At 38.2% G+C, this 10,050-nt stretch overlaps 1 pseudogene; it reads left to right on the top strand.

Moving 5' to 3' along the window:
• Positions 1-1,587: 1,587 nt before the first annotated feature.
• Positions 1,588-2,957, top strand: LOC102836126 (annotated as a pseudogene).
• The last annotated feature ends 7,093 nt before the right edge of the window (positions 2,958-10,050 follow it).

Here is a 10,050-nt window from a genome sequence, read left to right as displayed (position 1 = left end):
TATGGTCTTCCTTATTCACTGCCCAGCTTTTGCATGCATATGAGGTTATTGAAAATACCATGGCTTGGGTCAGGTGCACCTTAGTCCTCAAGCTGATGTATTTGCACAATAGGAGGAGAAAATGTAAGCTTTCTTGGCACAAATTGCAAAGTGTCTTCACCAAGACAAGCTGAACTGAACCATTCACTACAACAGTCTGAGCCCCCAAAACTGTAATCAGTTTTTGATGAACTCTGGAATAATAATAAACTACCAACAGTTATCTAACTTAGAGTCTTATGCACTTCCATTGACAATAAATTAATGAAACATGTTTTGAAAACAAAGGCACTTTGGGGCTATGTGCAAGTTGAGATCCCCATTGCCATCCAGTTGATTCCAACTCATAGTAACCCTATAGAACAAAGTAGAACTGCCCCCATAGGGATCCAAGGTTGTAAATCTTAATGGAAGAAGACGTTCACATTTTTCTTCTAGCAAACTGAGATAGGGATAAGTGTCTTAGTTATCTAGTACTGCTATAACACAAATAACACAAGTGAATGCCGTTAGCAAACAGATTTATTCTCTCAGAGTTTGTTGTTGTTGCTAAGTGCCATGGAGTCAGTTATGACCCAAAGTGACCCTGTATGGGGTTTTCAAGGAGCAACTGGTGGTTTGAACTGCCAACCTTGTGGTTAGCAGTTCAGTGCTTAACCTAGCACGCCACACCAGGACTCCCTCTCACTGTTTTGAAGGCTATAATTCTGAATTCAGAGTGCTGGCTCTGGAGACAAGTCTTTGCCTCATCTGTAGAAGAGCATTATTTGGAAATCATCATGTGTCTTGGTAACAATCTTCTACTGGGGCGAGGAGTTTCACAGTGCAGGTATTCTAGGTCCAAAAGACACACTCCACTCCTGACCTTCTTTCTTGTTAGTAGTAGGTCCATCTCATCTGCTCACTTCTCTATTTTATCTCTTGGAAAAGGTGCTGAAAGTCACACTCCAGGGAAACTCCCTTACTTTGGATCAGGGCTATAATGGGATTAAAGATATTGCAGCCCACCATGAATCATCATATTATTTTATCACATCACATCTTGGGGAATCATCACATAATTGCCATATTGCATCGTAACTGCTAAAGCACCGAGAATCATGACTCAGAAAAGTTGAAACATAAAGGGTTATACAATGCAATCTAAGACATAGAGTAATATAGATTTTAATCCAAAAATAGAAATATCGATTTTTTTCTCTCAAGTGTCATTTTTTTTTTTTTTCCATTATATACTTGAATACTGGAAATGCTTGCTTACCTATAGTCTGAGCCTTCCCTCAATAACATTGGACCTTTGTAGTTTAGGAGAAAGTATAACAAATATATTAGAATAAGATCTACAGCAACACACAGGTGGCTGTGGGCTAACGAGCTAGACTGCAAAATCAGTTTGAACCACAAAGTCGATGGTTCAGGTTCATCAGTCACTCCTCAAAAACCCTATACACGGACGCAGTTGCGTTGGGGTTCTCTGCCATCCACCCAGTTGTGGAGCAAAACCTGTTCCTCTCGCGCTCAGCAACGCAGGTTGAATTGATCAAAGCAATGGTTATGGAGAAGCCTAGTCCCCTGCTGGTCGGGCAGGAATTTGTGAGACAGTACTATACACTGATGAACCAGGACCCAGACATGCTACATAGATTTTATGGTAAGAACTCTTCTTATGTCCATGGAGGATTGGATTCAAATGGAAAACCAGCAGATGCAGTCTATGGACAAAAAGATATCCATAGGAAAGTGATGTCACAAAACTTTACCAATTGCCACACTAAGATTCGCCATGTTGATGCTCATGCTACTCTAAACGATGGAGTGGTGGGTCCAGGTGATGGGGTTGCTCTCTAATAACAACCAAGCCTTGCAGACATTTGTCCTTGCTCCTGAGGGCTCTGTTGCAAATAAGTTCTATGTTCATAATGATATCTTCAGATACCAAGATGAAGTCTTTGGTGGCTTTGTCACTGAGCCTCGGGAGGAATCTGAGGAAGTAGAGGAGCCTGAAGAAAGACAGCAGACACAAGAGGTGGTAGCCGATGACGCTGCAACTTTCTGTGATCAGACTGTCAGCAATGACTTAGAAAAACATTTAGAGGAAACTGTTGTGAAACCAGAGCCTGATCCAGAACCAGAACCAGAACCTGTATCTGAAATCCAAGAAGAGAAGTCTGAGCCGGTATTAGAAGACAGTGCTCCTGAGAAGACTCAGCAGAGGGCTTCCCCAGTGCCTGCAGACATAGCTCAGACAGCACAGGAAGACTTGAGGACATTTTCTTGGGCATCTGTGACTTGTAAGAATCTTCCTCCCAGTGGAGCTGTTCTGGTTACTGGGATCCCACCTCATGAAGTTCCAACTTCACAGCCCCGTCCAGAGTCTAAGCCTGAATCTGATTCCAACGCAGAGACCTCAGAGGGATCTAAGTGTGCGAGAATAACAAATCAATATTCCTCCACAAAGGGGCCCTAGACCAATTCGTGAGGCTGGTGAGCAAGGTGATGTTGAACCTCGAAGAATTGTAAGACACACTGACAGTCACCAACTCTTCATTGGCAACCTGCCTCATGAAGTGGATAAATCAGAGCTTAAAGACTTCTTCCAAAACTATAGGAATGTGGTAGAGCTGCGCATTAACAGTGGTGGGAAACTACCCAGTTTTGGGTTTGTTGTATTTGATGACTCTGAACCTGTTCAGAAAGTTCATAGTAACAGGCCTATCATGTTCAGAGGTGAAGTCCGTCTGAATGTGGAAGAGAAGAAGACTCGAGCCGCCAGGGAAGGAGACCGTCAAGATAACCGCCTGCGGGGACCTGGAGGCCCTCGAGGTGGGCTGGGTGGTGGAATGAGAGGCCCTCCTCGAGGAGGCATGGTGCAGAAACCAGGATTTGGAGTGGGAAATGGCGTTGCTTCAAGGCAGTGAACCCTCTTCACTGGTCATCACACAGCAGTAGAAACCCTAGTTCCTGCAGAAGAGGGAATTTCTTCAACCACCTTTGGTATCTTGGAGTATGAGCTTAATCTGTTATAAACTGCTTAACATTTGTATACTTTTATTCCTTTTTGTGTTAATGGTGTGTGCGCCCCACCCTCCTTTCTCCTCCTGATCTTTTAGTCCTTCACTTCCAATTTTGTGGAATATTTTAAGAAAAACGGATTTTTAAAGAATGTGTCTTGCTTATTACTGACATTTGGTATGTTTCATTCATTGGAATATTTCTCACTTATTTTCTACATGTTTCAAAACCTCTAAGAAATACAGGATTGGATAAAACATTTTGAAAGCAAGAAAAACTGAAATTATGTCTTCCTTTGAGAGTCATCTTCTGGTGTGGAGAAATTGCCATTGGATAAATTGACAATTTTGATTCTCACTGGTGTGGTTAAAAATGGAATGAAAAAGTGTTAGAGGTTTGTTCTTTTGCTATCACGCAACAATGTCAGATCCTACTGTTTTTTTGTTTTTGTTTTTTTCCATTGACATTTAAATTGTACGATAAGTTTTAAATGTCTATAATACAACTGATACACTTTTCTCTTGAACTGTTAGAATTTTTTGAAGTAGAGTTTTTCTGTGTTTAATTTGTATTTGTGAAAAACCAAAAACACAAAAAAAATCCCCCAAATCTGAATAACAACAGCAACAAAACAAAACAAAAAACCTTATACAGTGTCACTAAGGGTTGGAACTAATTCTATGGCACTTAACAATAACAAATTTTAATTTTAATTTGGTAAGCATATATCAAATAAATTCTATGTAAAATTCAAGCCACTTATTGTATAAGTGTAATAAAATAAATGGTATTTTATAATTTTTCTAATAGGCAGATTAGTATGTAAAAATTCTGTTTCATGAAACATATTGTTATGACTTTGTTTGCCTTGAAGGCTTTAGGAGAATTTTTTTTTTAGTTGTATAGGTAAACAAGTTATTCGATTTTCCCATGTCGATGCCCAAAATACTAAGTGGAAATAGCAATTCCTGAAAATTAGGAAAATGAAGAGATGGTATTGCTGATGATGTTGCTTTACACATTTTTAGCATGGGCTCAGAGGTAATGAGGAACCAGAAAGAAGCTCCTATCTGGGTTAGCATAATTTATCATCACTGAGAGTCCAGCCTTCTGGTTATGGAACTCAAACTAAAATACCACTGACATTTCTATAAACATTATGCAACTTTTAGTTCAGTTCTTAACTATACATTATGTAAGCTAAAATAAGCTAGTATGTTTGGGGTTGGGGGTAAGGTTGTGTGCCATCAACTTGGTTCTGCCACATAGTGATCCTATATAAGGTTTCCAAGACTATAAATTTTCATGGAAGCAGAAAACCTCATCTTTCTCCTATGGAGTAACTGGTGGATTTGAACTGGTGACCTTGTGGTTAGCAGCACAATACGTAATCCATGATGCCACCAGAGCTTCTTAAACTATTATAGTATTTAGTTTTTGTTTCTCTTGCTAGTTTTGTAAAGCGTATAAACCCCAAAACAAAACATGATGACTAAATGACATTGGTAAAGAGTTAATCCATCAGCCTCTCCAAATGATGGTCCTAATTGCAATGGATGGATTCTTTACCCTCCTTCTATCCCACGTACAACTGGCACCTGGTTAATATCTCTTCACAACTCTATTATGAGCCTAGTGTCATGAAAGGAAATAGTTCAGCATGAGATGAATTTTAATCTCTAAAGATCTTTCCTAATCCATGTATTTTCTCTGTAACTATTTCTATTACAGCTGCAATACTATAAACATATTCTATACTTTTATATTTTTATAACATTTAGAAGATATAATTTCAGGAACACAGGTAATAAGATGTTGCTTGTATTTTCTTTAATATTGAATTGATAATAATCATGATATCCCTGTAGTACTTTTGACAGTTTTTTGAGGGGGAATTCTATATGTTTATACAGAACTTGTAGAAGGTTTTTGAAATGTACCAAAAACAAAATAGTGTCAAAACCAAAACAAACCTAATGCTGTCCAGTTGATTCTGACTCATAGTGACCTATAGGACAGAGTAGGGTTTCCAAGGTTGTAATCTGGATGGAAGCACACTGCCACGTCTTGGTCTTGTAGAGCAACTGGTGAGTTCCAATAGTCAGCCTTTAGGTTGGCTGCTAAGTGCTTAGATCTTAAGGGAAGGAGACAGCCATAGCTTTCTACTATAGAGTGGCTTGTGGGTTCAAACTGTCAACCTTCTGGTTAGCAGTTGAGTACTTTAAGCACTGCATCAGCAGGACTCCTCAATTCCTGAAAGCATGCATACAACTAAACAGAATAATCATTCAATGTAGCCTGTGCAAGTTTAAACAGCCTATGTGCTCTGTTATAAATAAATAAAATACCCAGAATCTGAGACTAGTTGAGCAAAAAAGTAGTTAAACTTGGTGAGATGTGAAATTAGGTTTTAATGTATGCAAAACACATTCCAATGCATATTTTTAGGTGTAAGCTGATTGACTTTTCTCTGTGTTTAAAATTAAAAGCTGCCTTTAGGCAGTTAAAAACCTTTGGAGAGCTTTTGGTATTATTAAGCTCAAGCACTTACATATATCTCTAGCATGGATCCACGCAAAGACCAACAATTAAGTTTCAAAGCAAGGACAGATTTCCAAGTGGCATCTCTCAGTCAGTGCTTTCCCACACAGCTTTTCCTCGCCGGCAAACCCACCACTTTACCCAGGTGAACACATCATCTCTTCACATATGAACAATTATAATGAAATAGTAATTGTTACATTGGTGGAGTCCTGCTATGGTGCTGAGGGTTAACACGCTGAACTGCAAGGCTGGTTTGAATTGCAAAGCCAGCAGTTGAAGCTCACCAGCTGTTCCTCAGAAACCCTATACAGGTTTGCTATGAGCCAGAACTGACTCAACAGCACTTAACAACATACATGGATAGCTCTGGGTCAGCATTCGTCACTATACCTGCATAACTATCTGTGTATATTCTCATAACTGCATGCATCAGATACACAATTATTAATCCCAATTTACTATTTCAGGAATTAACATTTAGTCAAATTAAATAACTAAAGTTAAATACCCACTCACAATGGAGATGGAAATGAAACAATGAATGTGTGGTGCCAAAGCTGAGGACAGAGAGAACCATGTACCACAGTGGTATCTCAGCTATTATTCCGTTCCTTCAGTGAGCAGGCTGAAACTCTTTTTGCCCCAAGAAGTTCTCCATGATTAGGAGACTATACATCTTATACTCAAATTTAACTCTGTTCAATAAATATGCATCAAGTACATTTGTGCAAGATAATTGGCTTGGTATGGTAATATGTTTATTTATAAAACATTATTTAAATTTATTTCCTTTCAGAGCTTAATATTATATTAATTCAACTCATTCAAGGATTACATGCATGTGTTACTATGATGATATTCTTCATAATTTCCTCCTGTGCTTCTTCACACAGTATCATATTTTAATGAGACATAGAAGTATGTGGCTTGGGCAAAATACAAGTGCTATACAGGTAAACCATGAGTTTACAAACATCAGATTGTCAGATTTGTGGACAATCCATGCTTGCCCCTTAATGTTATGTAAAATCGAAATGACAGAATCAACCCCTATTCAAAGCATATTCTTCATCACATTCACTTTGACTTGCTGCACATGCAGCTTTTAAACCATTGAAAAGATTTTAAGCCATTTATTGCAAAAAAGTCAGGTTTAATAAGAACCGTATTCCCTTGTTCCAACTGAACTACAAATTAAACTTAAAGACACACACTTAGGAATGATTTCGTTCATAATATTGAGACTGTCTGTACTCTACAAGTATATTTGAATGGGCTGAGTTAAAATATACTGCAGAGTCAATATAATCCATAAATGTTGATGCATCAGGTGCAAAGCTTCAACTGTAGTTTCTACTTTTACATACTACCATTTATTTCCTATTAGTCACTGGTCAAGAATCAGAAATACCAAACTCAATAGAATAGTCATCTGGAAAAGCTGTATTTTGCGCTTTGTAACTGATACACTGCAATGACAGTTTTATTCCATGATGCAGTGACATTATTCCTATCCCATTAATTTTATTACACAACTGTGCAAGTGGTCTCAGGAGTCCAAGTAGATGACAAATTTAACTGAATGCTGAATATCATCCACCTCAACTAAATGAATACCAAATGAAAAGGAGGTTTAACTAAACCTTTTAAGATTTGTGCTTACTGGGCATATAGATAATTTTCTAATCTTATAGTCACTTGTGTCTCATAATGAATTCAGAGGAGGCAGTAAGATCAGTGATTTTTAAAAAGTAACACAACTTGATTCAAAGCTGAATTAATTCAACCGTTATCTATTAAGTATAAACTATGTATAAATTCAGGAGCTCTGGTAGCGTAGTGGTTACAAATCGGGCTGCGAACCTTAAGGTCAGCGGTTCGAAACTACCAGCTGCTCTGCGGGAGAAGGATGAGGCTTTCTACTCCCGTAAAGATTTACACCCTCGGAAACCCTGTACAGGGTCCCTATGGGTCGGAACCGACTCGACGGCACTTAACAACAACAAATGTATAAATTCTGTCAGTTTGCCATACTATGTTAGTGTATGTATTACTGTTATGCTGGAAGCTATGTCATTGGTATTTTAAATACCATCAGGATCACCCATGATGGATAGGTTTCAGCAGAACTTCCAGACTAAGACAGATGAGGATAAAGGAGATGTGCAACACTTCTGAAAGGTTAGCCACAGAAAATCTTATGAATAATAACACAATATTGTTGACAAAGTGCCAGAAGATGATCTCTTAAAAATGTGGTCCAACCATTAGATTTGACACTGACTAAGTCATAGTTCTATTCCTCATTAGTAAATTAAGGGTCAAGGAGCTTTTGTAGGAGAAACTATAAACTCCAAGTTCATCTATTTCCCCTCACAAGTTTATACATTTTTCAAGATTTTACACTCCAGTGTACAAAAAGTCATTTGCTGTATGTAAATGGGGATACTGGATCTAATAAGATTAAAATCCAGTTTTTTCATTTATTTGTGAGGGCCTTCAAAGAATTCATTGAAATTTTAAATTATCTTTTAATTCCATTTTTCTATAAGCTTTTTGAAACTCCCTTGTATATGTGAGAAAGAAGCAAATTGGCCCAGTATGAGTTGATTGTCTTACCATGATCCAATTAACGACGGTTATGATGCCAACATCATGAAGTCAAAACCAGGTTGCCAGGTGCCTATCTTAATCACAATGCAGGCCACTCCCAGAGATGCAATACAAACACCATGATATACTGTTTCTTACAATAATCCAGGAGTCCTGGTGTGGAGCTGTGGGTTAATGCGTTGGACACAAAGTTGGTTTGAACTTCAAGGTCGATTGTTCAAGCTTACCAGCTATTCCTTGGAAACCCTATACAAGGTCACTGTGGGTCGGAACCAACTCAATGGCACTTAATTACAACAACAACAATGATCCAAATTTTTTTATTTTCAGCTTGATTTTGAATTTGCATATGAGCAATTGATGGTCTGTTCCACAGTCTGCCCCTGGTCTTGTTTAGGCTGATGATATGGAGCTTTCCCACCATGTCTTTCCAATATGTAGTCAATTTGATTTTTGTGTATTCCATCTGGTGAGGTCCATGTGTATAGTTGTCGTTTATGCTGTTTCAATATTCAATAATCAGGTGCTGATACACTCATCCTTTCTCAAGCAGAGGGAATTGAAGAAAAAATTCAAATCTTGACTGGGCAGTTTTGAAGGATTCTATCGGCAAGATACTAAATGATGAAGAAAGTATCAAAATAAGATGGAAGGAATACACAGAGTCACTGTACCAAAAAAAAAAAAAAAATTGGGTGATTTTTAGCCATTTCAAGAGAAAGAAGTCCAAGGTGCATTAAAGTCATTGGCAAAGAACAAGGCATGGGGAATTGATGGAATACAAACTGAAATCTTTCAACAAAGTGAAGCAGCATTCAAGGCACTCAATTATTTATGCCAAGAAACCTGGCCAACTGACGGGAAGAGATCCGTATTTGTGCACATTTCAAAGTGAGGAGACCCAGTGGAATGCAGAAATCACCAGACAATATCACTGATATCCCATGCGCATTAAGTTTTTCAAAAGGTATAAACAGGAACGGCTGTGATCATACATTGACAGAGAACTTCCAGAAATTCAAGCCAGTTTCAGAAGAGGACACGGAACAAGGGATATCACTGCTGATGTCCAATGGATTTTGATGAAAGCAGGGAATACCAGAAAGATACTTACTTGTTCTTCATTGACAGCGTAAAGGCTTTCGATTGTGTGGCTCATGACAAGCTATGGATAACATTGCAAAGTATGGGTATTCTGGAACACTTAATTATACTCATGAGGAACCTTTACATAGACCAACAGACAGTTGTTTGAACAACTGGAAAGGTTTGTGCCTTGGTTGTATTTTTCACCATACTTATTCAGTCTGAATGCTGAGCAAATAATCTGAGAAACGGGATTATAAGAAGAAAATTGAGGCATCAGGATTGGAGGAAGGCTCATTACCAACCTGTGAGATACAGACGATGCAGCCTTGGTTGCTGAAAGCCAAGAGGACTTAAAACACTTATTGATGAAGATCAAAGACCACAGCCTTTGGTATGGATTGCATCTCAATATAAAGAAAACAAAATACTCACCACTGGACCAATAAATAATATCCATATAAATGTAGAAAAGATTGAAGTTGTCAAAGACGTCATTTTACTTGGATAAACAATCAACACTCATGGAAGCAGTAGTCAAGATATCAAATAATGGAGGGAAAAACAGCAATGAAATGGCAAGCTAAGCCCTACAATGTGGAGAGTAAAGCATGCAGCTGATAAAAAGAGAGGGCATATATGCACAAAAACACCCACACTTGCAGATAATACCCACTTGACCTGGCTGATCAGAGCCCAACCAAAAGAAGAAAGAAGAGGAAAAAAGAGTAATCTGATACAATTTGATGAACTTGA

The sequence above is a fragment of the Chrysochloris asiatica genome, unplaced genomic scaffold (assembly GCF_000296735.1).
Source record: "Chrysochloris asiatica unplaced genomic scaffold, ChrAsi1.0 scaffold00011, whole genome shotgun sequence".
Lineage (NCBI taxonomy): Eukaryota > Metazoa > Chordata > Mammalia > Afrosoricida > Chrysochloridae > Chrysochloris > Chrysochloris asiatica.
The sequence above is the reverse complement of the archived record's forward strand: the minus strand, read 5'-3'. Positions and strand labels throughout refer to the sequence as shown.